This window comes from Cricetulus griseus, assembly GCF_003668045.3.
Source record: "Cricetulus griseus strain 17A/GY chromosome 1 unlocalized genomic scaffold, alternate assembly CriGri-PICRH-1.0 chr1_0, whole genome shotgun sequence".
Lineage (NCBI taxonomy): Eukaryota > Metazoa > Chordata > Mammalia > Rodentia > Cricetidae > Cricetulus > Cricetulus griseus.
Window position 1 is genome coordinate 120051044 of NW_023276806.1, and position 27204 is coordinate 120078247.

The 27204-nt window shown below is 42.9% G+C and overlaps 1 long non-coding RNA gene across 1 annotated transcript; it reads right to left on the minus strand.

The window, feature by feature from the left end:
* Nucleotides 1–23288: 23288 nt before the first annotated feature.
* On the minus strand, nucleotides 23289–26819 carry LOC113830799. The gene is made up of 2 exons (XR_003480459.2): nucleotides 25348–26819; nucleotides 23289–23456 (listed from the first exon to the last, which is right to left on the minus strand). It is a non-coding gene; the product is annotated as an uncharacterized LOC113830799 (long non-coding RNA).
* Between the last annotated feature and the right edge of the window lie 385 nt (nucleotides 26820–27204).

Below are 27204 nucleotides of genomic sequence, written 5' to 3' on the forward strand. Positions count from 1 at the left end.
TGCCAGGCATGGTGGCACACATATGTAATTGTAGCCAGGCATGGTGGCACATATATGTAATAATTCTAGCACTGGGAATGCTGTAGTATGAAGATTGAAAGCGTTAGACAAGCTGGGATGACTTAGTAAGTTCATGGCTGGCTTGGAGGAACATTGCTTACTGGCTTGCTCAGCTCTCTCTTTTTTTTTTTTTTTTTGGTTTTTCAAGACAGAGTTTCTCTGTGGCTTTGGAGGCTGTCCTGGAACCAGCTCTTGTAGTCCAGGCTGGTCTCAAACTCACAGAGCTCCACCTGCCTCTGCCTCCCAAGTGCTGGGATTAAAGGCGTGCGCCACCAACTCCAGCTTTCAGCTTTTTTTTTTTTTTTTTTTTTTTTTTTTTTACAGTCCAAGCCCACTTGCCCCCTATTGGGAAAGATGCACCAGGCATATATGAATGATACTGTCTCAAAACCAACCAAGCAAAAATCTATATGGCTCAGGGCTGAGGAGATAGTTCAGTCAGTAAAGTACTTGCTTTTCAAGCACAAGGGACTGAGTTCGATTCCCAGAGGCTACATGAAAATTCAGATCAGGTGGCACATGATTGTAATTCCAGCAGTGGGGAGGCAGAGGCAGGCAGATTCCTGCTGGCCAGCCAGTCTCACCTTCTTGGCAAGTTCCAAGCCAATAAAAGAGACCCTGTCCCACAAACAAACAGGTATCAACAAAAAAATAGGAATAGAGAAAAAGATAATGGGCTGGCCAGTGAGATGGCTCAGAACTAGGGGCACCTGCCAGCAAGTCTGGCAACCCCAGTTTGATCTCTGGGACTTAGGTGGTAGAAGATGAGAAATGACTCAAGAAATTGTCCACCAACATCAGACACACACTGTGGTAAGTATAGTTTCCCAAATAAAAATAATAAACGTAACAGTTTTTTAAAAGGTGGACCATGCCTGAGGAACAGCATCCCTGAGGTTGACCTCATGCATATGCACCCAGGAACCAACTCTCTCTCTCTCTCTCTCTCTCTCTCTCTCTCTCTCTCTCTCTCTCTCTCTCTCTCTGTGTGTGTGTGTGTGTGTGTGTGTGTGTGTGTGTCTGGCCCATCGATTAACTGGTCCATGATTGAAAGGAGTGTGGATTGGAGGAAGAAATAGACAAGAAACAGAAGATAGAGTTGGAAGGGCATCAATTAAATACAAGTTTATTGCTCAAAGGTCTTAGAATTAAAAGGGGAGGGGAAGCAAAAAGACTTCCTTACCAATGATACCAGGAACAAGCAAATGTAATTACCTCCTTACCACCCAAAACACCAAGTAGCCACATCCTAAAACCATGTATCTTGTTGTTAAGGTAAGATACCCATTAGCTACATCTTACGTCAAATATCCTGTGTCTAGGCAAGACAATAGCCACACCTTAGGCCAAACATACTGTGGTTTAACCTTGAAAGAACAATAATGGGCTCAAACTCTCTGACCTTATGTCAAGATGGAACAAAGTCACTTCTATAGGCCTCCACATCTCCCTCTCTCTCCCTCTTCCTCTCTCCTTCATTTCTCTTTATGTTAAGAAGGGATCTTTGGTCATTACAGCATATATGATCCAGACTTAGGTGTCCCAGTGACCAGTGGTAAGGTACATACACTAACTGTCTGACAGACAGAAATCTGGACACCATCAAACCTCACACAGACACTGATCCAGCTGTGTGTGCTCACTGTATGAACACTACTATTGTGTCACTTAGCATTCAACACTCAGTATCCTCATTAGAATTGGGGAAACAAAATATTTCACTGCCTGCTTGTAGGGACTAAATAAAATGACATGTGGAAACATCCCACTACTGGCTCTTTCTCCATATGTGGTAGCTCTTTACAGTTGCTAAAAGCTGCCCGGTAGAACTCCAGTTTCTGGCAGGGAAGGGAGGCTTGGCCAGTGTGGACAGCCTCACCCCTACACAGCTCCCATTCCACCGGTGTAGGATAGAGCTGAGAACTGTCTGCTGGGCCTTAGGGAAAGTGGCAGGTGTCCCCGCCTCCTACAGCTACACCTTGGGAACATCTGGGTGTGAGGAGCTGGAAAGTGAACCTCATCAAACACTCCCATCTCATGCAGAGCTTTGAAAAAATCTTGGCTGACCTCTTGTCCTCTAGCTTTGCATTTTTAGATAAACACTCCCTGGCTGCTAGCCAATAGTTCAAGGTGCTCAGAGCAGCAGTGTAATCTGTCTTGATAACTTCTTCTGTCCTTCTGGTCCTATCTGGCCACAGTGGCCATCTTGGCACTGCACTGGGAAGAGACACAGTTTCAAGTTCACTTCATTCTAGCTGACTTCCTGGTTTGCTATTGTCTCTCTGTTGAATTAAACAAAAAGGAGAATGCTCACATATGTCATGTCTATGGGATGCTGTTATAAAATGAAATGAAACTCTTTTAAATACTTTAGGACTGAATAAACAAACCAACAGCAAATGAACACCAGAAACAGTGAAAGCCAAACAGAAAAGAAAGGAAAAAGAAAGAAGACTAAGTCTGGGCTTGGAGGTAGGCTGTGGTCGGATCTGCAGCTGACTAGAGGAAATGCTAAGAAATGAAGTCCCTGGAGTGGCTGACTTCTCTCTGTGTGAGTACTGGTCACAACCCCTCCCTAGCCTGGGGTGAAAGGCAACAAGCTAGAGTCTGGATTTCATTGATCGTCAGATCTCAGACAGGAAGCTGGACCCATGCACACATATGCATCCCTATGCTGGTCTGTTAAAGAATGCTTCCTCCATGTCTTAGTTACCTTTCTTTCCCACTTTGATGGACTAGTCTATCTCAGAACAAGACACTATGATAGTCTGAAGGTATATAGCCCCCATAAGCTCATAGGGAATGGCATTATTAGGAGGTGTGGCTTTGTTGTGGGTATGGCCTTGTTGGGGGAAGTGTGTCACTATGAAGGTGGGCCTTGAGGTTTCATATATGCTCCAGCTATGTTCAGCATCTCAGTCCACTTCCTGTTGCCTTTGGATCAAGATGTAAGAACTCTCAGCAGCTCCTGCACCATGTCTGCCTACCCACTGCCATGCTCCCTGCCATGATGATAACGGACTAAACCTCTGAACTGTAAACCAGCCCCAATTTAATGTTTTTCTTTATAAAAGTTGCTGGGGTCATGGTGTCTCTTCACAGCAATAGAAACCCTAATTAAGATAGACACCTAGGTACTGGCTCTGCCTTTAGTAATCTATGGCGACAGACAAATTATTTAGTCTTCTAAACCTCACTTCTCCCATCTATAATGAAATACATTTCAAAGGGCTGTGATTGAGCTGGAGAGATGGCTGGGTCCTGGTTAAGTGCTTGCTATGCTAGCATGAGGACCTCAGTTTGGACCCCTTAGCAACCATTCACTTGCTTCAGTGTCTCAGGCACTCTGTTTGTGTTACACTTAATGCAAAGAGCCAGGCAAAGCAGAACATACCTATAATTCCTGCAGTAACAAGGGAGAGAACAAGGAATCCCTGTGGATCACTTGGCCAGCCAGTCTAGTCAAACTGGTGAGTTCCGGGTTCAGTGAGAGACTCTGTCTCAAGACATCAGTGGAGAGCAATTGAGGAAGACACTATACTATGCAGGCTAGTTTTATATATTTACACTTGACACAGGCTAGAGTCATTTTGGAAGGGGAAACCTCAATTGAGAAAATGCCCCCAACAGGTTGACCAGTGGAAAGCCTCTGTGGCATTTTCTTGATGGTTGACAGTTGTGGGTGTGTCCACTCCACAGGTGTGGCACCCTGTGTTGGTGGTCCTGGATGGAATTAGTAAAGCAGAATGAGCAAGCCAGTAAGTAGCATCTCTGTGGCTTCTGCATCACCCTACAGGTTTTACCCTGAATTCCTGCCTTGACTTTCCTGGATGATGAACTAACTCTAAGCTATAAGCTGAAACAAACCCTTTGCTTCCTGAGTTGCTGTTGGGTGTGGTGTTCTATGACAGCAATAGAGAAGTAACTAAGACAGCACCAGGAAGGACCTCTGACCTCTACCTCCACGTGTGCAGAAATGCCTGTACACTCTCCCTTTCCCCTCCATACACACACACACACACACACACACACACACACACACACACACACACACACACATGTACAAAGCCACACGAAGTTTTCTTGAGCATTTGATGTAATGCAATGTAACAGTGCCTCAGACACCAAAACAAGTGAATGTTCAGTAAATTAATTCCCTTCCCTCTTCTCTCTCAGAGAATCTGGTAAGATAGCCTGAATCTCATCTGCTGATATAGATGGTGCCTGTTCCAGTTGATTTGAAGACTTGCTTTTGCCATCCTAATATCTTGAAGTTGGTGGTGTCTCGCAGTCTCCACTCAGTGTTCACACATATGTAAATGTATTATTATTCTATAAAGACCAATTTGTCTTCCTGATCATTTAAGAATATTTTGAGGAGGGGATGGGGTTCTTGCTTGTGAGTGGAAAATTTTCTGTAACTTCTAATAAGATAAAAACCATACTGTAGAAATCAAAACTTTCATAGAATTATCAGAGACAACTGTGGAATCTACAAGGCCCTGAGATCAGAAGTGAAAAGACTTGGACACCTTTGAACAACTTGGTAGAAAAATCACTCTCATGAGCCAGACTCTAAAGGTAAAGAATATTCAGAATCTCCTAGTGAATTCATTTTCCTTTCACCCCATGTACAGGAATGATATATGATGAGCCTATGTAGGTTCCCTTGTTACATGCGAAACAAAAAGCCAAGTGATAAGAATATTCTGCCAAAACGGAATTGGAAATTTTCTTTCAGTCTTAATGGTACATAAAAAGTGGTTCAGCTTATAATTAATGTCATTGTAGAGTAAATGCTTGGTTTAAACACCTGATACAGTAATCACAAAACACCTGCTAGTTGGATCTCATCTTAAGTTGGCACGCGAGGGCTCTTAGAGGTTTTTTTTGTTTTGTTTTGGTTTTGGTTTTTTGTTTGTTTGTTTGTTTGCTTTTTCAAGACAGGGTTTCTCTGTGTAGCTTTGGTGGAGCCTATCCTGGCACTTGCTCTGGAGACCAGGCTGGCCTCGAACTCACAGAGATCTGCCTGCCTCTGCCTCCTGAGTGTTGGGAGTAAAGGTGTCACCAAAGCCCTGCCTCAGACCCTTAGAGTTAAAGGTGACTCTGACATCATGACTTGCAGTGGTTGTATTCTCTGTCAGTTAACTTTGCTCACAGGGTATGCTGAGAGACTTCTCAGATACAGTACCATGTACAAAGTGAAGCAGAGCCTAGATCATCTCAGTCAATCACAGTGTGATGGTATGGATCTGACCATAGAGTTCAGCCCAACACACAACTCTACTGGATGCCTACTGAGCCTGTGCTGGATGACCAGCTTTGGAACACCCAGGATGCACAGTGGAAGGTAATAAATGAATGGAGAGAGACAAAGAGAGGGAGCAGGATAGATCACACACACACACACACACACACACACACACACACACAGAGAGAGAGAGAGAGAGAGAGAGAGAGAGAGAACTTATGCATTATGCATTATGTTCGCAGTGAAGCCTCCATATGTAAATCTACATAGTTAATAAGCTGCATGTAAGCTACATGCACCTGAGAGAGAGAGAGAGAGAGAGAGAGAGAGAGAGAGAGAGAGAGAGAGAGAGAGAGAGGTGGACATAGAGAGGGAGGGAGGAGAGGGAGATTTGAGCAGAACTATGAAGAAGGAGAGTCCAAGCAACAATGAAGCAAAGAAGAAAAGCAAGAAAAGGAGCAGAGATGGGGAAACAGGAGAATGCATGGTTCCAAACGACAGCTGGGCGTTAGTGAGAGACAGTCCTCATTTTCCCACTCTGTTAGCTTTGTACAAGGAAATAAAGATACGTTTTGACTGTCTATTTTAGTCTTTTCTTGTCAACTGACTATGATTTCTCTTCTTAAAACATATTTCTAAAATCTGCAGAGAATAGACACTTGTCTATAACTATAATGCCAAAAGAATTAAATACTCAATGCTTCCCATATACCTGCAATTCACACAGACCACAGAGACGTTGTATGGATTGCATTTAATTTTCCATCACATTGTTTTAGGCAGGAATTATCTTTCTTGTGAATTGAAAATGGACATTTTCTTCAATGCATGACATACTTAATATAATTTAAATTTGTATAGTTTAAAATATAAACTATAATTTAAGTTTATATAATTTAAAATATATGTATTTTAAGTTTCCAAAGTAAAATGCATATTATAGTGCTGCTACATATAACTTATGCATTATGCATTATGTTCTCAGTGAAGCCTCCATATATAAATCTACATAGCTAATAAGCTGCATGTAAGCTACATGCACCTGAAGATGAATGAGGCTGCGACCCCACTGAGTAACACTGAATAACATGAAGCTTACACAAAGCTTTAGACAGTATGTCTACCTTTAGACAGTATGTCTACCTTTTAGAATACTTTCAATGGTTTCCTTGATTTCTAGGAAGTCACTTTTTCAGCCCCCTTAGAATCTATTTCTAAGCCACATCCTGAAAGTTGATATATATCCCTGTAGTGACCCCTATGAGTCAGGAAGTAAACAAGCAGAGGCCAGGGGAAATCCCTGCACTACACCTAGTTCTTGCATTCTGAGTAAGGCTGAACAGGACCAAACTACTTGCAGGCAGAAGGTACCATGCACTGTTGTCAACTGTGACATTCGCATGGTGGAAGGAGAAAACGAACTCCTACAAGTTGCATGTGGCATGCCTCCCCCCATAACTGGACATTTCCAACTGTGCGCTTTCAGGATTTGCATTTAAAAATAAATTTAAGTATTCTTTTCTTTTATATTTTCTTGTCACCATCATTATTTTGTGCATGTGTGCACACATGAGTGTGTGTGCATGTGCAGACTCTAGTGTGTGCACACCGAGATCAGAAGACAGCTTTTTGGAGTCAGTTCTCTCTTTCCACCTTCATGTGGGTTCTGGGTTGTAAGCTTTGATGGCAAGCTCTTTTTTTTTTTTTTTTTTTTTTGCCACTGAGCCATCCTGCTGGCCCTTGGACATTCTTTGTGTAGCAACACAATTACTCTGAGTGTTCCAGTCTATTGAAATTCTTTAAATTTTCAGGTATCTTTCCTTGCTATTTTTTCAAATGCTGTAGCCTCATTGCACATTGCCTCCTTCAGAGTGGTGTTCATCCATCAGATACTAGGGCAGCTGTTCAGATCCTAACAAGCAGTAACAACTGCTTATATGCATAAAGCACCATATTTTGTAGTTTGCAAAGTACTGAACTTGATTTATTCCTTTTATGATCCCAGTGAGGTAGAAATAGCAGGGGCATCATCCCTATTTTAGGTGTAGGAGAACAGATAGGAGAAATTAGGCCTTTTCATTTCTAAAATAAAGAAAATAGTTAAGACCTTAGGAGTCTTTCTAGTTCCATCTCCTGCTCCCTCATAAGCAGCTTTGGACATGGTCCAGGAAGAGTTGAAGCAATAGATGAAAGAAAGGGGTGCAACCCTATTAGAATCCTGGCTTGAAGTAAGTGAAAGATAACAGGCTGGTGAGATGTCTCAGCAAGTCAAAGGCATTTGCCATCAAACCTGAGGTCAATCCCTGGGACCCACATGATGGAAGGAGAGAGCCAATGCCTACAGGTGTGCATGGTATCCCTTATACATGCATACACACGCAAAATAAATAAAAAAGGTGCAAATGATGATGCCAAATTAAAAGCTGTTTATATGAGTGGTGCTTGTGGAAGAAAGCCACAGCAGATTCAGTATTTGGGAGTAGGGAAGCCATCACTGCATCTTCACTCCTGAGATACAACGCAGGGGAGCATGGTCGGCAGGTTGGTGGTGGATCTGGAGGTATAAACAGAGGGAGAAACACAAGACAAAACAAATCACTACCTTCTGGGATGTAGGGGGAAACCACAGGGAGATGACAATGCACTTGAGCTTTGAGGAAACAGAACGTAGAGACTAGGACAGGGCACTAGAGTGAACACAGATGCAAAGGGTCTGTATTTGGGGGCAGTCATTCTTGGGAGAGCAACGGGGAAGAAGGATAGGATATAATGATTGCAAAGTAGTTAGTGATCCAACTGGGGCCTGGACTGCCGAGCCAAGGGCTTTAGAACCCCATCCGGAGAACTATAGCCAGAAAATGTTTTTAAATCAGTCACGAGGCAGGTGTCGCGGGGGGGATCATTCTACATTGGTACAAAACCTGGTTTGAAAGAAAGACACAGAAGTAGCAGAGCATTTACTGAGATGCAACTGAGAGAAGGCTGAGCGAGTTAGGGAAGGGGCAGACATAGACCAATGAGAAGAGATGCAGACCTCTTACCCTGCACAACACTGGCTGCCACCGGGATGCTCTTCCCTCCATGGTAGTCTTTGAAATATATCACCCATCAGCAAGGAGGAATGCAAGCGAGTGTAAGTGCTTTTGAGGGAAGGGTATCTTGATTTATCCGGAAGTCAGGCTATACCTAGAGCTGTAGTAGGACAGCTCTGGAGGCTGGAGCTGCAATAGGACAGTTCAGTCCGGGAGGGGAAGGTATCCTGACTGGTTGGGAAGTCCGGTGAAAAGTTGGGATATGGTGGGGGATGGTCTCCCTACAGGATATAACAATTTTGCCTCTCTCCTAGAGAGAGTCATTGCAACTGAGCTTCTCTCCCACGTTTAAGAGGCTTCCCAGCAGACTCTACTCTCTGGCCCAAGATGTTGCTTCTTCCACTTATTCTACTAAAGGGGAAAACCCCGCCCATCCGCCCACCCCCAGCAGAAATGTAGCAATCTCCTCCAGCTCCGACAAAAAGTTGTTACTTTTTTCTGCTCAGCCTTGCTCAGTCCCGCTAAGGGAACTTCTCAGCAAGGTTCTATTCTGCGCCTGCAAATGAAAACCCTCACCCAAACCTCTTTTGAGAAAGAGGTTTATTTGGGAAAGATGAGTCCAGGGGAGTGGCTGCCTCTGCCAGGGTGGGAAAGGACAGTCAGCAACTGAACAGGCAGAGGGGCTTATATAGGGGCAGAATTTTCCCAGGGAGCTTATTTTCTGCTTAGGGATTGGTTAGTTTTCCTGCTCCGAGACTGGCTAGTTTAGTTGGTCAGGGGCAGTGTTGACTCTGATTTCAGGGCCAAACTGTGTCTGGATCTTATTAGCTTTTTTTGCTCTATTTTCAGGGCTAAGGCATATTTCTTTCACTGGCTCTGGTCCCAGGGCCAAAGTGTGTTTCTTTGGCTCTGGTTTCAGATCCAGGGTGTTTCTTTCACTGGCTCTGGGTCCAGAGACAGAGTGAGTTTCTTTGGCTGGTCCTTTTTCCCTATAAATAATGTGGCTCAGGCTAGACACATTCATCCAGGGCTGGATGGGGTATGGGGACTGCTCTATTGGACCCAGAAGATAGACTGAAAATAATGAAATGTGTGAGCTGGATGTCTTTAACATCTTTGACACCTGGACCCTCCGACTCTCCATTCACACCTTCAAAATGAGTTACTGACCCTTATTTCGTAGGGTGATTGTGTGCTCAGTCAGGAAATGTTACTTACGGAAGTGGGGGGATGTTCCCACTTCCTCCTTGAAGACGGCTGGGCAGGGGAAGCAGAGAGGAAATAGGCTCTTGGCAGAGTATTAACTTATGCCATCATTTCCCTTTCTTGCCCAAGCTTCTCTGTGGGATTAGATTTGATTGAATACCATAAGCCTCAGCCTCCTGGGTAGCCAGTGCATGCCATTTGCCATGGCTCACTTTATTTATTCCATTTTGATTTATTTTCATCCTCTCAGTCCATGATCCACAAAGTGTTTTCTTTCTGTTGTTTGGCTGAGCTTGCCTCTAATGCTGGTTGGGACTGACACCAGTTCCCCCCAATATGTGGTAGTTTGCAGCCCGGTAGAATTCAGGCTGGAGTCATAATCCCACTTAAATAAAACAGAGGTGAAAATTCATTCTTTTTACATCTTTGAAGTTTCTGTACAAAGGCCTCTGTGAATTCCCCCAAGAGAAGCACAGCTTTCATTTTAGGCAGGTTTTTTTTTTTTTTTTTTTTTTTTTTTTTTTACAAAATAGCCCATTTTATTCCTTTTAGAGAGCACCTGCCACTCTGAAATGACTATAACATAACATGGCCATTGTGAGGTGCAGACATGAAGCTAAATGCTGTCCTTACTCACCAGATGAGGCAAAAAAACCCACAAAGTCTATGTTCCCACTTTCAGAAGTCACAAACTGTTGAGTGCCATGGAATTCTTGCATCTTTATTTGTCTGTATGTGTGTGTGCTTGGGTGCACATGTGTACATGTGTATGTGGAGGTCAGAGGTCAACTCTTAGTGGCTTCACAATTGTTCTTGTCTCCACCTCCCAGGGCTAGGATTACAGGCATGAACACCACACCCAACCTTTTCCATGGGCTGTGAGGATCTGTGCTCTGGGCCTCATGCATATGCCCCAAACAGATCACTGGATAAGCTCTCTCCAGCCCCCCGAGGGGTGGGATTCTGAACTTGGTCCTCATTAATGGAAAGCACAACTTAACTGTCTAAGCCAGGTATTCCATTAATTTGGCCCGTTGCAGAATATTATTTTAAGATGTGTTACATTTGTGGAATATTTGTTTAATGATACAAAGATGTGTTCCATTCTTTTACGTAATTTGCTTAACTCTATAAATCTGTGTTACTTTGCCTGTCTAAAACTTACCTGATTGGTCTAATAAAGAGCTGAATAGTCAATAGCAAGTCAGGAGAAAGAATAGGCAGGGCTTCCAGGCATAGAGAGGAGAAAAAGAGAGAACAAGGAGAGGAGGACGCCAGGGGCCAGGTACCCAGAAACATAGCCAGCCACAGAGTAAGAAGGAAAGCAATAGTAATAGAATGGAAAAAAGGTAAAAGCCCAGAAGCAAAAGATAGATGGGATAATTTAAGAAAAGCTGGCTAGAAACAAGCCAAGCTAAGGCCAAGTATTTATAAGAAAGAATAAGTCTCTATGTATTTATTTGGGAGCTGGGTGCCAGCCCCCCCCCCAAAAGCAAAATGTAAAATAAAAGCCGACTGGACACTACCACATGTCAATTGTTCTTTACATTAGCTGTTATTACCCTTACATATGCTATAGTGGAGAAGCATTAATCTGCCCACACATGAGGAAACTCTCAGAGACTTTAAGAAGCATCTCTCCCTTACCTTCATGTTGAGAGTCACAAACCATTCTGGTAATTGTGTATTCACTGACTAGGGAGTCATTTTTTTCTCCTTTTACTTTTTTATCATTACCATCACTGGTGCTATGGTTTGGGTTGACTGTCCCTCAAAGGCCCATGGGATAAAGCCATGGCCTACAGCTCATGACACCACAGGAGGTGTGGGACCGTTGGTATATAGGGAATAGGAGAAGGTCCTTGAAGTTTGTCATGAAAGAATGCTGGGAGCTCATCCTTCTCTCTCCTTCTCCTGCTGTTTATGTGCCCGCTGGGAAACACTGGCTCACTACAGTCACCTGGTCATGGTCTGAAACTTCAAAACTGTGAACCAAAAACAAAACAAAAACCTTCCTTCTTTATAGGTTGATGATCTCACATATTTTTGTCAAAATGACAGAAAGTTGATGAAAACAACTATTAGCAGTCTGGGCATTCTCCACCCGTCGTGTTTTCTCCTCTACTACATGACAAATAATAACTCTTGTTGAACTTTTCCAAGTGGAACATAAGAAATTAAAGTAAGAACACGTATTCTTTAATTTTTCTCCTTAACCTTAGGAAGGTTAAGTCTCCTTAAATTTACATTGATAGACCACAGATTCTCAGCGTGAGTGCACATGGCCAAGCCATCTCCCCAGCTGCCTTTTCCAGCATGAAACATCTGTCCTTGTATTTCTTTGCTAAGCCCTAATGGAATATTCCATTCCTGGAAGAAAGCTTCTATTCAAGTTTAAAATCTTTCTCTTATGTGGCAAGTGAATGCTACCTATCCACAATGCTTGGAAGGAAGTTATTTTCCCGCTGCCATCAGCTACAAAGTGTTGCATATCCATAGCCTGTTTACTGGATTCCCATGGACAAGGTGATTCTGATCCAGGAGCAGCAGAGGGTAATTAGATCGGTGTTATTCTATTCTCTCAGAATGCTTCTGGTATGGAACATGAAGAGCCAGAAACTAAAATTAGGTTTTGTTCACCACTAAGATTCCTTGGGCTCCAAAGATGAAAGAGGACACTAAAATATGCAAAATTCATTGTCTTCAGAATTGAGCCAAAACCATTCATCAGCTAGCTTTTCCAGGGGAACAAGTAACCCTAAAATGACAATTACTTTTAACAATAAAGTATCTTTCTCAATGATATCAGTTTGTGGGTCGCTGTGGGTTCAGCTGTGGGTCACTGTGGGTCACTGTGGGTCAGGATGGGTCTCTGTGGGTTGCTGTGGGGTCAGTGTAGGTCTCTGTGGGTCACAGTGGGTCGCTGTGGGTCATGGTGGGTCACTGTGGGTCACAATGGTCACAATGGGTCGCTGTGGGTTCAGCCATGGGTCTCTATGGGTCGCTTGGCACTGTGGGTCACAGTGGATCGCTATGGGTCATTGTGGGTTCAGCTGTGATCTCTGCGGGCCGCTTGGGTCACTGTGAGTTACGAGTTACGGTGGGTCTCTGTAGGTTGCTGTGGGTTCAGTTGTAGGGTGTTCCACAGGCCTGGTTCACTGTCTAGCTCAGAAGAAGGAGTAGAAACTCTGAGACACAATCCTAATGTCAGCAGGTAAACACCAGAGGTGTTGGAGACAAGGAGAGGTCTTTTCCTGAAATTCCTGGGAACATAATGGTTTTGTTCTGTTGTTTTCACATATGTGCAACATGGTACTTTACTCATATTCAATCTGCACTACAACCTCCGCATTCCCACGAGTCCTATCTCAGCCATCCCATTTCCACTTTCAGTGTCTTATGCATAGATGACAGGTGGATGAATGTGTGCATAGATACAGATTCATAATTTTAAATCTAGATCCTACGTGCCAGACAACACAGTATTTGTTTTTCTCCCCCTATTGCCTCCCATTCTGAGAGTCCCCATCCTTCCCCCATCTCTCTTTTACTTTTATTACACTTGTGTTTTTAATCTGGAATCTGCATATGAAGAAGGATTGTCCTATTTATCATCTTGAGTCTGGCTTATTTGCTTGACATAACTTCCAGTTCTATCCAAATGTCATAATTTTGTTCTTTTTCATTCCTGAATAAAACTCCAATGTGGTAAGAAAAATGGCAACCAAGCATATACTTATACTCTTCCTATAGGAGGCACTGAAAGTTCCATGGCAATAGCTGAAAATAATTCTGGCGCTAGAAGGAAGATTGAAAAGCTGAGAATCACAAGAAAACCACCACACACTCCTTACCCTAACACACTAATCCACAGGACAGAGGTGTTGCCTCCTACTGTCCTCTTTCTCTCTCTCTCTCTCTCTCTCTCTCTCTCTCTCTCTCTCTCTCTCTCTCTCTCTCGTCTGTGCTCCGGCCACAGCTCCTGGCCTTTTCCCCACCAAACATCCAGTCCCACGTTTCTCCCCACAGTTAGAGTACCTGGCTTAGATCTCTGTCTCTGTTCTTGGCTAGCTTTGTGGCCATTTTACTGTGCAATTACTGTTCTTTTTGTTTGTTTGTTTGTTTTCTTTTGACACAGGGTTTCTCTGTGTAACTACTCTGTCACTCAATCTTTAGACCGGGCTGGCCTTGAACTCACAGAGATCCACCTGCGTCTGCCTCCCTGGTGCTGGAATTAAAGGTGTGGGCTACCACTGCCTGGTCTATATCAGTGTTCTTATTCATTAAAAGAAAATAAAGATATTAAAAGATGTTGTAATTTGAATGAGAAATGTCCCCCACAGGATCATGTATTTGATAACTTGAACTGCACTTGGTGGAGTATTGCTGGAAGTATATCACTGGAGTCTCTCTCTCTCTGTCTCTCTATATATACATCTGTCTGTCTATCCCCCCCCCCCGTGTGTGTGTGTGTGTGTGTGTGTGTGTGTGTGTGTGTGTGTGTGTGTTTCTCTCTGCTTCCTGTATAGGGATGGAATTCGTGACTCCAGGTCAGCCTCATGCTCCTGCTGTCCAGCCCTTTCCCATCATGATGGACTATGTCCATTCTGGAACTAAAACTGAGACAAATCCTACCTTCTCCTGTCAGGGTATCTTATCACAGCAACAGAGAAATGAGTAGAAAAAGATGTTATCAAGAATTGTAAGCAGAGCCTGGCATTGTAAAGGACCCCAAAGGCATCAGGGAATTTTTTTATGCTTAAAAAGCAAAATCTGGTCAGGCATTGGTGGTGCATGCCTTTAATCCCAGCACTCGAGAGGCAGAGACAGGCGGATCTCTGTGAGTTTGAGGCCAGCCTGGTCTCCAGAGCGAGTGCCAGGATAGGCTCCAAAGCTACACAGAGAAACCCTGTCTCGAAAAAACAAAAAGAAAGAAAGAAAGAAAGAAAGAAAGAAAGAAAGAAAGAAAGAAAGAAGAAAGAAAGAAAAGGAAAGAAAAAAAGAAAAAGCAAAAACTGGAGCACTATTTGCTTCTTCACAGGTCATTGGTGTAGTGACTCAAATGGTCCTGATGCTGGCTGTTTTGTCAGGTAGAGTCACACATAGTCCACCACTAGTCCTTTCAGCCTCATCCCATCTGGGCTTTAACATTTCCACAATTCAAATGTGTATTTTCAGTTTTAGTGACCCCCCACACACCTTCTGCCTCACACAGATGTGTGGCCCAGGAAACCCAGACTCCACCAAGTTGGAAACTGAGGCAGGAGCCCAGGCTCCTGGGTCAATTATCAGCTTCACCCAAATGTCAAGACCATGAAAGGCCCTTTAACAAACCAGCTACCTCTGCCTTAAAGCTTCATTCTTTTCCTCTTCCTACTCAATAAATGTGCTGAACTTTACAGAATGAATTTAAGGGCAGTATATAGTTACCATGTGATGCTGTCTGTCCAGGTAGGCAGGAAGCCACAGGCTTTACCAGACTTCAGAAGCTTCTGGGGAAGTCTAATTTTACTAGGATCCTCCAGAAACACAGAATGACCAGAAGAGAGGGGATTTCAGGAATTGGTGCACATTATAAGAGAGACCTAAAGACCCAAGAATCTGAGAGAGGAGCCAACAGGTTGGAGACTTGGGGCCCCTGGATGAACTCACTAAGTTTTTTTAAAAATTACATTATTTATTGTTTGTTTGTTTGTGAGTATACATATATGTGTGTGTGCATGTGCCATAGTATGCTTGCGGAGGTCAGAGGACAATTTGAAGGAAGTTAGTTCTCTTGTTCCACCATGTGGAGCACAGGGATCAAACTCAGTTCCTCAGGCTTACCAGCAAGTGCCTTCACCCACTCAGCCATCTTGCTGGCCCCCAAACTCCTGCTCATCAGTAGCCACCTGTCAATCTTCATTCCATGAAAGCTTTCAGCTGATTGGACAAGGCTTTTCCCATTTAAGTGTTAATATTGTTCTGAAAATACCTTCACAGAAACATCCAGAATAATATTTAACTGCATATCTGGGTATGGTAGCCTGACATAGATAAGACTGGCATTCTTGAATCATAGGAAATAAGAACAAAAAAGGCCATGAGACCATCTTGTCTGTCCTGTTTCCAGACAAAGAAGCACTCAGACATGGCACTCTGGTGTAGCTGGAAACCTTGGGTGGGGGGTATCCTGATTCTTCCTGCAACTACCAGTTTGAGTCTCTGGCTTTAAGTCCAATGTCAGGAAGATTAATGCTCTTTTATGAAAACTAGACAGGGTCAGATAGAGCTCCTGTGAGTTGTGTGGCCAACTGCAAAGCTGCTTGCAATTAGACCTGTTTCCTTCTTCACAAAATGTGTGAGAATGCAGTTTGTGACAAGAACAACGTAAGATGGGATCTTCAGGGGCAGTTTTTTACATGGCTGGAGGGAAATTGCTATTAATTCCACCTAGACTGATGTACACTTCAGATGTTTGGTATAACCCAGTTTGCCCAAGCTACTCATGGAAAACTGCAGAAAATGAATTCCAGAACCAGAAACAATCATCTTAAATGTATGAAAAAAAAATCCCACTTCAGTGGAAAGCTATGTCTCCAAGCACAGCCTTTTGGGTCATTTGGTTTGGGGTCCATGAGTCTTTCTAGTCTGTAAATTGTAGGTAGTTCTTGGCAAGGTAAAACAGCTGCTTCTTGATGGTGAACTATGCTCAAAGCAAGGGCAGCTCTTCCAGACACCAAGGAAAAGATGGCTGGTTCTCTTATTTTGACATCTTTACTCCTAAAAATGCAGAGCACTTTTCTCACTGTGTCTTCTAAGAGGATCAAGCAGTGACTGGTGCTGTGTTTGCACACAGCCATAGACATATCCTGACATATAATTGGAGTCATCTCCAAATTACTTATGATAAAACTTCATATAAGTGCTATCGAATAGTTGTTATGCTGTACATTGTTTAAGGAATGATGGTTATACAGATACAGATGAATTCCAAGTATTTTTAAGCTAGACAGTTGAAGCCATGAGTGTTTTTGTGTTCTTTGACTTCTCTTTTAAGCCAGTTAGAGCATCTGGTGGGTTCCCTCAATGAATAAGGCAGATGCAATCTTTAATACATATTCATTTTATAATTTTAAGAACTGTGGTTTGGGCTGGGAGGTGGTGGTACACTCCTTTAATCCCAGCACTCGGTGGCTGAGGCAGGGGGATCTCTATGAGTTTGAGGCCAGCCTTGGTGCAACCATATCTGATGGGAATTGCAGAAGTCATAAAGCCAGCAAGCTGCTTGACAAAGAGCCAGCAAAGATCCCACACACTGGCCACTGTGCCACTTTTGGTTTTGATATCCACATGTTGCATGCTTGGGGGGCTTTTAATATTTGAACAACTTGGGGATATTGGATTGATGGGAAATTTCTTATGAATCATTTATACCTTCTCCTAGCAGTACTGCTTCCAAGCTTCCCCAGGAAAGTCCTGAACATACTATCCCTCCTGCTTGTAGAGAGATATCCTTATCTACTTGAAGGCCTTCCTTATGCCTTGGAGGTTGTGACACACATGAAGAAGCCAGAGGTCTGTTTATGAGGCTCTGAGATATTCTTAAAACACCTGTCCCTGTACTTACTCGAGAACAAGACAATCAAAACAAAGTTAACTTAAAAGGTCAACTAGATTGGCTAGAGAAGTTGACAACAGATAGATTACAAGCCTCTTCCTACTATACGCTCGGGCGATTTCCTGGCATATACAGCAACAAAGTTAGATTCGCTGGAGTTATCTCTGCCCTACACAGGGACTTATGCTGATGGACAAAGAATGGTGTAGAAAGATGATGAAAGAGTGAGGTGTCAGGGCCTCCCTTTCTTAGAAAAGTTAGCACATGCAGAGCCACTGTAATGTCATATCACCAAAGAACAAAAGAATGCCAGGATTAGACATACAAACAAAGTATACCAAGATATAAAATGTAAACATTCTATTATGACAGAATTTGAATAACAACTGCAGCAGCTTTGGCCTAAGGATTTTTCTGGGAAACTCTAACCATTAAGAGTTAATAATACACTGCTCAGGACAGGGCAATCTGCCTGGGCTGGCTTGGAGATTTTCTTTCTGTCTAGTGTCCTTGAAGCTGCAAGAGCTGCCAGTCTAAAAACAGGCTGTTGTATGCCCCTAGATTCTTAAAAATTGAGTTATGAGGTTGATGAGTAAAATTGATTGTAACAGATAACTCTTGTTATTTCATGGCATATCGATGACGACTAAAAAATAGTCAAGAAAAAGTTAAACACATGTCTAGAAACAAAAATGATATGATCTATGTTTTGAAACAACATGAATTTATCCCTCCTCACTGAATTCTGTATAAGGAAGCACTCAGGCTCTGAGATTCTTGCCACTATCATGGCCTGGTTCAATAGCTCCCTCACCTACTCCTTGCCTCTTTTCAGGACCCTGTCAAATGCTAGGGCTGGTCCCTAGCACAGTCTGAACTCCCCCACCCCATCACCAAAAGAACTGCGATTTGGTAAGTTTTTTAAGATGGTCCTTATTTTCATTTTGTAACTAAATCTGTCCTTTGACAGATTCCTACATGTAGCCTCTCTTATCTGCTTCCTGCTCCCGTAACAACCTCTTTCCCGACAATCATCGTACCATTCCAGTATTTATTTACTCTAGTTTCATTTTTTAAGAGTTTTATTAGCCAGCCCTCTTCAAGCCCGACTCTCCTGAACCCAGGATCCCTTTGTAGCTTCTGATCCCTACAGACATTGCAAGGTAAACACAAAAAATTAGTTTGAAGATATGATCCACATATGAGAGAGAACATGTGGTATATGTCTTTCTGGCCTGAGTTACCTTACTTGGTTTAATTTTTTGTTCTATTACCTCCATTTTCCTGCAAATTTCATTTTTCTTTAGATAGTGCTGAATTGGATCCCATTGTGCACATGGACCACACTGTCATTATCCATCTTGCTACAAATCCTGATACTGAAAAAAACCTCAGTTGAGGTTTCCCAGAGTTTGAAACTAAAGGGAAAATACTAGAAGAATAAATACAGATTGTAATAAAGGAAAATGGGCTGGAGCACTAGATATCTCAACCACTTAGTAAAAGGATCTCAGGAATTAGTCTGTGAAGATACAGCAAATGATTAGGAAGCATTTGTGTCTGAGATCCACCCAAATTTCAGTTATCCTCCCAACAAGCTCTATACAAACCCATCCTCATGGACACTCTTAAGTGGGTGATTAGTGTTAGGGGCTGGATGTCACCTAGTAACATTTATGGGTGTGTCAGGCTGGGCTGAACTCTGTCTGGGAAGCAGCCAGAGAATAACTGTGAGAAGGTTTTAGGAGAAAGACAGAAACGTGGGTGAGGAAAGGACACAAGCAAATCCCCACTCCCATATCATTTCATCATCCCCTGCTCATTCTGCCACTTAGTGTCACCACCAAAGCTTCGCAGAGCTGTTGGGGAGGGAGAGCAAGTCAAGGGGAGCTGTGACATGCATGCCCCAAGTGCAAGCCAGGCCATGCTTCAGCCTTGCCTCAGCATCCAGTGTCTTAACACATTTCCCTGTTGGTTTTTTATCCCTTCCAGGTCACTGTACTTCTAGATTCTGGTAGCCTTTCGGGAAGTCTGTTGCCATGGCTACTACTTTGCCTTTACTCACAGCATTACCAGCAGCTGCATGGCTGCCCCCTCTTCTTGCTCTTCTTGTCCTGAAGTCTGGGGTTTTTAGATGGTAAAAGTTTCCTTCACCTCTGAACTTTCCCTTTGTTTCTCCACACTCCTCTGCAGAGAGTGAGAGGTGGTGGTCTAGCTTTGCTCCTCTTTCTCTTATGATCATATCCTTAGCCAATTCCTCACTAACTCTGCTGGACCATGCAACCATCCCATAAGCAGAATGCATTAACTTGTCCAAACAAAATGACAATGGTTTGACATAACACACTGATTTGTCAAGGTTTGTGGATGGTTAAATTTGGTTGTCAGTTTCATGGGATCTAGAATCATGTAGGGGACACACCTCTGGGCATATCTGTGAGGGAGTTCTCGATTAGGTTAGCTGAAACAGGAAGACTCACTCTAAATGTGGGTGGCTCTGTGCAGTGGGCTGGGATCTTAGGAGGAATAAAGAGGAGAATGAAGTTGAGTTCCAGCAACCATCTTTCTCTGTTTTCTGAAGATAGGTGCAATGTGGCCAGCTGCCACAAACTTCACAGACTCCAGCTGCCATGATGGACTGCTCCTTTAAACCATGAGGTAAAGTAAGCCCCTGCTTTAGTCACAGCAATGAGAAAAACAGTTAATGTAGTTGGGAAGGCAGCTTTCCAAGGCAGGGTTTCAACCTGACTGCTGGTGACTTTTCTGGGCCAGTCAGACAAGAAGCACACACCTCGTGATGTTGCACAAAAAATAAAAGACCCAGAGACTGATATTGGGGTTCAAACTTCAAGCTGAAGGTCAAAAAAACAAGCTCTTACCTACCTCAGGCTGAATGGGCTGATCCTGCTGCCTTTCCTCAGTGAGACTGAATGTCTTCCCATCATCCTTGATACTGAGCCTTCCTATCTTCAGTGTGGCTAGAGAATCAATGCCTCATCTTCAGTGTGGTTGGAGAACAGATGCCTCTTACTGATTCCTTGCTCCCATCTTAAATACTTCTCATGAATACTGGGATTAAGGGCCTGTGATCCCAGGGGCTGAGATCATCTTTGTGTGAGCTGTTTCTCTTCAGGACTGGATCAATCTCGTGTAGATCTGGGTGGCCTTGGACTCACAGAGATCCATCTACCTCTTTAATCCTGAGTCCTAGGATTAAAGGCGTATACCACCACCTCCTAGCTTCTGGCTGGCTGCTGGGATTAAAGTGTGTGCCTTGCTTGTATGGCTTGTGGTGACTTTGCTTTCTGAATCCTCAAGTAAGCTTTAATAAATCATAAATAATATATCATTACATCTTGCTGTCATTCCATCATGTAAACACAAAAGGCCTGACAAGGCCTGTGTGCAGGAGTCCAGGAAATGCCAGCCAAGAGGAAAGAGCATGGGGGGGGGCAGCACTGGTCCCCAAATGGAGATCCCCCTTCCTCATTCCTGAACTTGCAGAGTCTTGCAGCTGGTGAGCAGTAGAGGCATCTGTAAGCGGGGCTTTGTTTGACTCTGAAATCCTCGCCCTTTCTCTACATGGCCCTGCCTCCTCGAGCAGCTCTGTCCTTCCATCTGTCCATCCAGCATTCCATCTGTCTTCCTTCCTTCTCTTCTTCATGTGAATCTGCAGCGTGGGCAGGACTTGGGAGGAAAAGGTACAACCCATCCTCCTGTCTTTAGCCAACTTCAGCCTGCTTGAGTGTGAGAATGAGTTTTCTTTCTGGTGCCTCTGCTTCTGCCCTTTCCCAGGCCTCCTCCTTCACTTCATGCCCAGTAAACTCTCAGCCTTGGAAACCCCAAATTGCCACGGACTCTGCAGCAGGCATAAATGCTAGTCCAATGACCAGAACACAGTCTCTCTACCCACCCCTGGGGCCCAGACCTCCCTCCTAGACACTGTTTGTGTTATTTACTTCTCAGGTCTCCTTGTCAGTACAAGTCACAGGCCGGAGTTCACCTGAGAAGGGAAGCAGGCACCAGCATTGGATGAGGGGTGTGTTGAGGAATGTCTCCATCTTCATCATACACAGATGACAGCAAAGTTAGTGATAAACACTTGATAGAGCTTGACAAGTGTCCCCTCAGTCTAAATGCTGAAAGGGTTGGGCTGTTTGTAATTCTACTTTGGGAATGAGAGCACCATGACATCAGAGTCCAGGTGCTTGTCCAGGATGGGACAGCACAGAGACACAGGCAGGTCCCCGTGATACTGACCCTTGCTCCCACAGACCTCCCCAGCCACTTCCAGCCCCCAAGGGACTATGGATAGTATCACTTTCTGGTTTCCCATTTATGTTTTTATTTAAAAACTATGAATAAAACTGTCAGAGGAGAGGGAGGGAAAAAAGGAAGTGGGGTATAAAAATGGATTGAAGGAACAGGTGGGCTGAAGTACACTTGATTCTGAGTTAACAGATGAAGAGAACAGGCGCAAAGGTGAGTGCAGTGGTCTGCTCTGGCTTCCTTACCAGGTGCAACAGACTTGATGGTTTTAACAACAGACACTTGGGCTGGAGACATGGACCAGTGGTTAAAGCCCAAGTGGAAGGACCAGAATTCAGATTCCTAGGACTCACTTAGATGTTGGATGCTCTGGGCCTCGTGACACACAGCTTTAACTCCAGCATTGAGGATGAGGGGGCAGGCAGATCTCTGTAAATCTGAGGCCAGCCAGGTCTACCTGGCAAGTTCTAAGCAAGCTGGTGCTACATGGTGAGACTCTGTCTCGAATATAGTGATAAATTAAACAAACAAAGCTGAACGGATGTTGGTCCCCTGTTGTAGTTCCAGCCTTGGAATCAGGGAGACAAGGAATCCTAAGCAATCTGGCTAGCAAGACTAGTCACATTGGTGAGCCCTGGGTTCCACTGGGAGACGGTGCCTAAGTGAGTAAGGTAGAATAAGGTAGAAAAACAATGGAAGATAATTACATACACACACACACACACACACACACACACACACACACACACACACACACACACACGGACATACATGGAAATGGAAAAAGGAAACTGCAGAAACTAAGTTTTTTTTTTTCCATACAGTTCCAGAAGCTAGAAACAGGTGGTGGGGCTGTGATAGCAGGCCCCTTTTTGAAGGTTAGGAGGGCCTTTGTGTTTTGATTGTTGTACCTTTGTCTCTGTCTGTTCACAGTGTCCTCTTTCTGCATCTTTGTCTACATGTTCCTCTTTGGATAATATCACCACTGGTCATACTGGGTGAGTCACTTTAGGGTCTTCATTCTAAATTGGCTACATTTAGATTTAATTTGGCTACACTTCAATAAGGCCACATTCTGAGGCTCAGGGGTTGAAAATGCTGCAGAGCAATTTGAGGGAAGAGAACACAAATCTTAGAACTGAATAGCTTCCCCCCGCCCAAGGATAAACCAAGAGGATTTCCAAAACACACCTACAATACATGGTTAAATTACACAAGAAGAGAACACTTCATGTGAGGGTGTAAATACTTTAGAGCCTATGTTTTGAACTGTATGTTTTTAATCCCACTTACCTCTGACTGAGCCACATCTATTTCTTTTCTTTCTTTCTTTCTTTCTTTCTTTCTTTCTTTCTTTCTTTCTTTCTTTTTTCTTTCCTTTTTTAAAAAAATCTTTCTGTGTTTGAACCTTATGCTTCCTGTGTCTTTGAGGACATTTTCTCAAAGACCATCCAGAATGTAAATTTTGTTATTCAACTGGTGGGGGCTTGTGTTGAGTGACAGCATAGTATCAAAAAGTTGTCAGAGAAACCTTACCATCCTTTCCCAAAGAAGCAGCTTTGAGTAACTGAATCATGGAGAAACAGCTGAGAGAGTTGGGGAGACAGCTCAGCGGGTGAGGGTGCTTGCCAGGCAAGTCTCAAGACCTGAGTTCAATCCCTTAAACCTGTGTAAAGAAAAAGAACAAACTCCACAAAGCTCCACAGAATCTCCACACTCACACCATGGCACACGTGTATCCCCTTGTAGACAACACACACACACACACACACACACACACACACACACACACACACACACACACACATTACGTTTTAAGAAGAACTATCTGAGACATCATATGTCTGGCTCCAATACATAACATTCAAAGTGTGGGCCTGGAAAGATCTAATTAAAAAATGGGTGACATTGAGAAGGGCAAGAAGATTTTTGTTCAGAAGTGTGCCCAGTGCCTCACTGTGGAACAGGGAGGCAAGGGTGCCACTGGATCAGATCTCCATGGTCTCCTTGGGAGGAAGAAGGGTCAGGCCTCTGGACTCTGAAAGAGAACCCAACAGAACAAGAGCATCACCTGGGGAGAGGACACACTGGCAGAGAATTCCAACAATCACATCCTAAAGCAAAAATGATGCTTGATGGCATTAAGACTGGAGAAAGGGCACCTGGTGACTTACCTTGAAAAGGCTGCTAGTGAGTAATAGTGTTTGCCCTACTTATTACAAAATAGCATCTCATAGCTTTTTAGTTTGAACCATGATTTAATTCATACATAAGAATTCAAATCACAGATGCCTATGTCATTGTTGGAGAGTTCCAGTTTCAGTAAAATTGGTTTATCATATTGGGAAGAGCTTTGTATGATAACAGTTGCGGTTCTGTAGGTACCGCCACTGCTCCCCTTGCTAAGATGGGACAGACTTAATTAGTAATGGTCAACTTTCCATAGAGATGATGGTGCCATTGTTGTTGGTTTGATTGTTATTTTACTATTTACTCTTTGGGGACCCACCACCTAGCTCCCAAATAATCACAAGGAGTCTTAGTCTTTCTTATGACTGGCCTTAGCTTGTTTCTAGTCAGCTTTCCTAACTTAAATTATCCCATCTACCTTTTGCCTTTTACCTTTTTCTATTTCTTTATATCTTTTCTTTCTTTCTTATTCCCTGTCTGGCTGTGTGGCTGTGTGGCTAATCCCTGGCATCCTCCTCTCCTGTGGTCCTCTTTCATTTTTGCTCACCCTCTTAGCTCTTCTCCTTTTATCTATTTTCTCTGCCTGGCAGCCCTGCCTATCCTTTCTCCTGCCTAGCTATTGGCCGTTCAGCTCTTTATTAGACCAATCAGGTGTTTAAGGCAGGCAAAATAGCACAGTTTCACAGAGTTAAATAAATACAACATAAAAGAATGTAGAGCACCTTTGAGTCATTAAACAAATATTCCACCAAATAAACAAATATAAAACATCTTTAAATAATATTCCACAACAAGCCACCTCAAAGGCTGTTGAATAGTTTTATACTTAGGTTTAGATGACTGGGTATATGAATATTTCAGCACTGGGACAGTCTCATACTCTTTCAGAACCAAGTAGAACACATCTGTGTTTGAACTTGTGTTCTTTGGCCCATTACAGGCAATGCGTAAACATCAGGAAGCAACTGTCTGTTCTTGATGATGCCAATTTAACTAGAATCCCCTGTGTTAAAGGATGCTGCCTTTTATTACTGAAAGGCGGTTTAGTTTGGTTTATGGATAATATCAAACAAAGGGTATTTAGCTCTTCTCAAAAAAATTTAAAAAGAACTATCTGGAAGCCTAGCGAGTGATGTGATATTTTGCTACTTTTTAAAATGGTGATTACATGCACTGTAGCGGGCAGGGGAGAGGGAGGGAGGAAGGAAGGAAGGAGGAAGGAGGAGGTAGACACTGTCATGGGGTCTCCAAGTGGCAGGAAAGTAACTTTAATGACCTAGTGGAAGCATCTGAAAACTCAGGACGTGGCAGATGTTAATGAAATACGTTGCTGTCTGCGGTGTACCTGGAAATAGTAATGCATAACAAATGGACTAGAGCTGAGAATATGAATTGAGGAAGATGTATAATTTATTAGAAGCCAGACATTGATAGTTTGATCTAATGGGATCCTGGATATTTTTACATTGATTTTTATTAGTGTTCTGTTACTATAACAAAATACCAAAGGCAGGGTAGTTTTTGAAGAGGCTTATTTAGATAGCTGTTTTAGAAGGTGTTGGCTCAATTCTGGTGAGGACACTCTCACCTGTATCCCTTCATGGCCAATGATGGGCAGAAAGCACACACACACATGGCTTCCATTTGGTGAACCATAATTGAAGTTGTCTATAATCTGATCATAAAAATGTACCAATATTCCAAGATTGTCAACTCTACTATTCCCCCAGGACACTTACCTTTAAGAACTATTGGCTGTCCGGAAGCATGGGCCTCAGAGTCTGAGTGCTTCATAGGTCATCTGATTTGTATGACCTGAACCCTGAACAGGACAGTAAGATGGATAGCTATGGGCTAGAATCTACAACTTCAACTCAAAGCGCCATGGGTACCATGGAGTTAAACTGTACAGCCAATATGTAAATTAGTATGCAGATTCCTCAAAAAAACTAAAAATAGCACTGTCATATGACCCAGTTATCCCAGACCAGGATATGTAAGGATTCCAAGCCAATATACCACAGAGACACTGGTATTTGTGTATATCATGACCCCATTCAAAAAAGCCAATTTATGCAATCAGCCTTAATGCTATTCACAGACAACTGAAGACACAAATCATAGTCTACTACCCAGCAGGATTTTCCTAAAAGGAAGGATGAAATTATAATATTTTCTGGAACATGTATGTAATTGAGGTTATCATATTATATGAAATAAGTTGTATTTTTAAAAATTATATTTTCTGTCATTTATGCATCCTGGACTTATATAGATATATAAAACTATTACACATGCATATATATCTTAATTTTAAAATACATGATACTTATGTATGATATATGACTACATATATATGTCTATTTACATATACACACATATGTACATAGGCAAATAGAGGAAGTGGAATAGAGAAGGAAGGCGGATTATCCATATGAGTAAAGTACAAGCTATACTTGAAAGTTTATGTTAAAATCAACACTGTGTACAATAAATATCAATAAATAAAATGTAAACAATTATAATCTCATTTCTGTTCAAAATAATTCAATAAAGTAATTGCATAAATACCGATATAGTACAACTTCATGTGCAACACATTTTGTAAACAAGATTTGAAATATAACTTTAGTTCCTTTTCAAAGAAATCATTTCCCCTGGGATGTGGTGGTGCACACCTTTAATCTCTGAGTTTGAGGCCACCCTGGTCTTCAAAGCAAGTTCTAGGACAGCCATGGCTACACAGAGAAACCCTGTCTTTAAAAGACCAACAAACCCCCCCACATCATTTTGTGTGTGTGAGTATGTATATGTGTTTACATATGAGCATGGATATCTGCATGCCATGGGTCCCATGCAGAAATTAGGGGGCAACCTTTGGTGTGTGTGTTGCCTGTAGCCTGTTTGAAGCAGCCTCTTGCTCTTCACTGCTGTATAACAAGCTGTCTGGTCCTGGAGCTCCAGGAAGTTCTCCTGCCTCTGCCTCCAGTCTCTTCTGGGAGTAACCAGGGTTATGACCTGTAGATGTGTGTCCCTGTGGCAGGCTTCCTATGTGGGTTGTTCGACTCAAACTCAGGTCCTCATGCCAAGTGCTTTACCCACTGAGCCACCTCTTCAGCCCAAACTTTGGTTTCTTAAAAAATTTTTTTGCAAATTGAAAACTCAAACGTGTCCTTTTATTTATTTGTTTGTTTGTTTGTTTGTTTGTTTTTTGGTTTTTCAAGACAGGGTTTCTCTGTGGCTTTGGAGGCTGTCCAGGAACTAGCTCTTATAGACCAGGCTGGTCTCGAACTCACAGAGATCCACCTGCCTCTGCCTCCTGAGTGCTGGGATTAAAGGCGTGCACCACCAACGCCCAGCCAAACGTGTCCTTTTAAAGGGAAGCAAACGCTGCAAGCTAGAAGTGTTCACTTGAATTATTTTTATCACATCAGTATTTAAATAATAGTAGCCATAAAGCTTATGACTATGACACAGTTTGTTTTGCCTTTATATAGTTAGAACAGAGTTCACTATGCTGCTGGGACTGGCCATTTCAAACTCAGCAAAAAGCGTAGGCTGCTCTTCAACTTTTAATCTATATGCCTCAGCTTCCT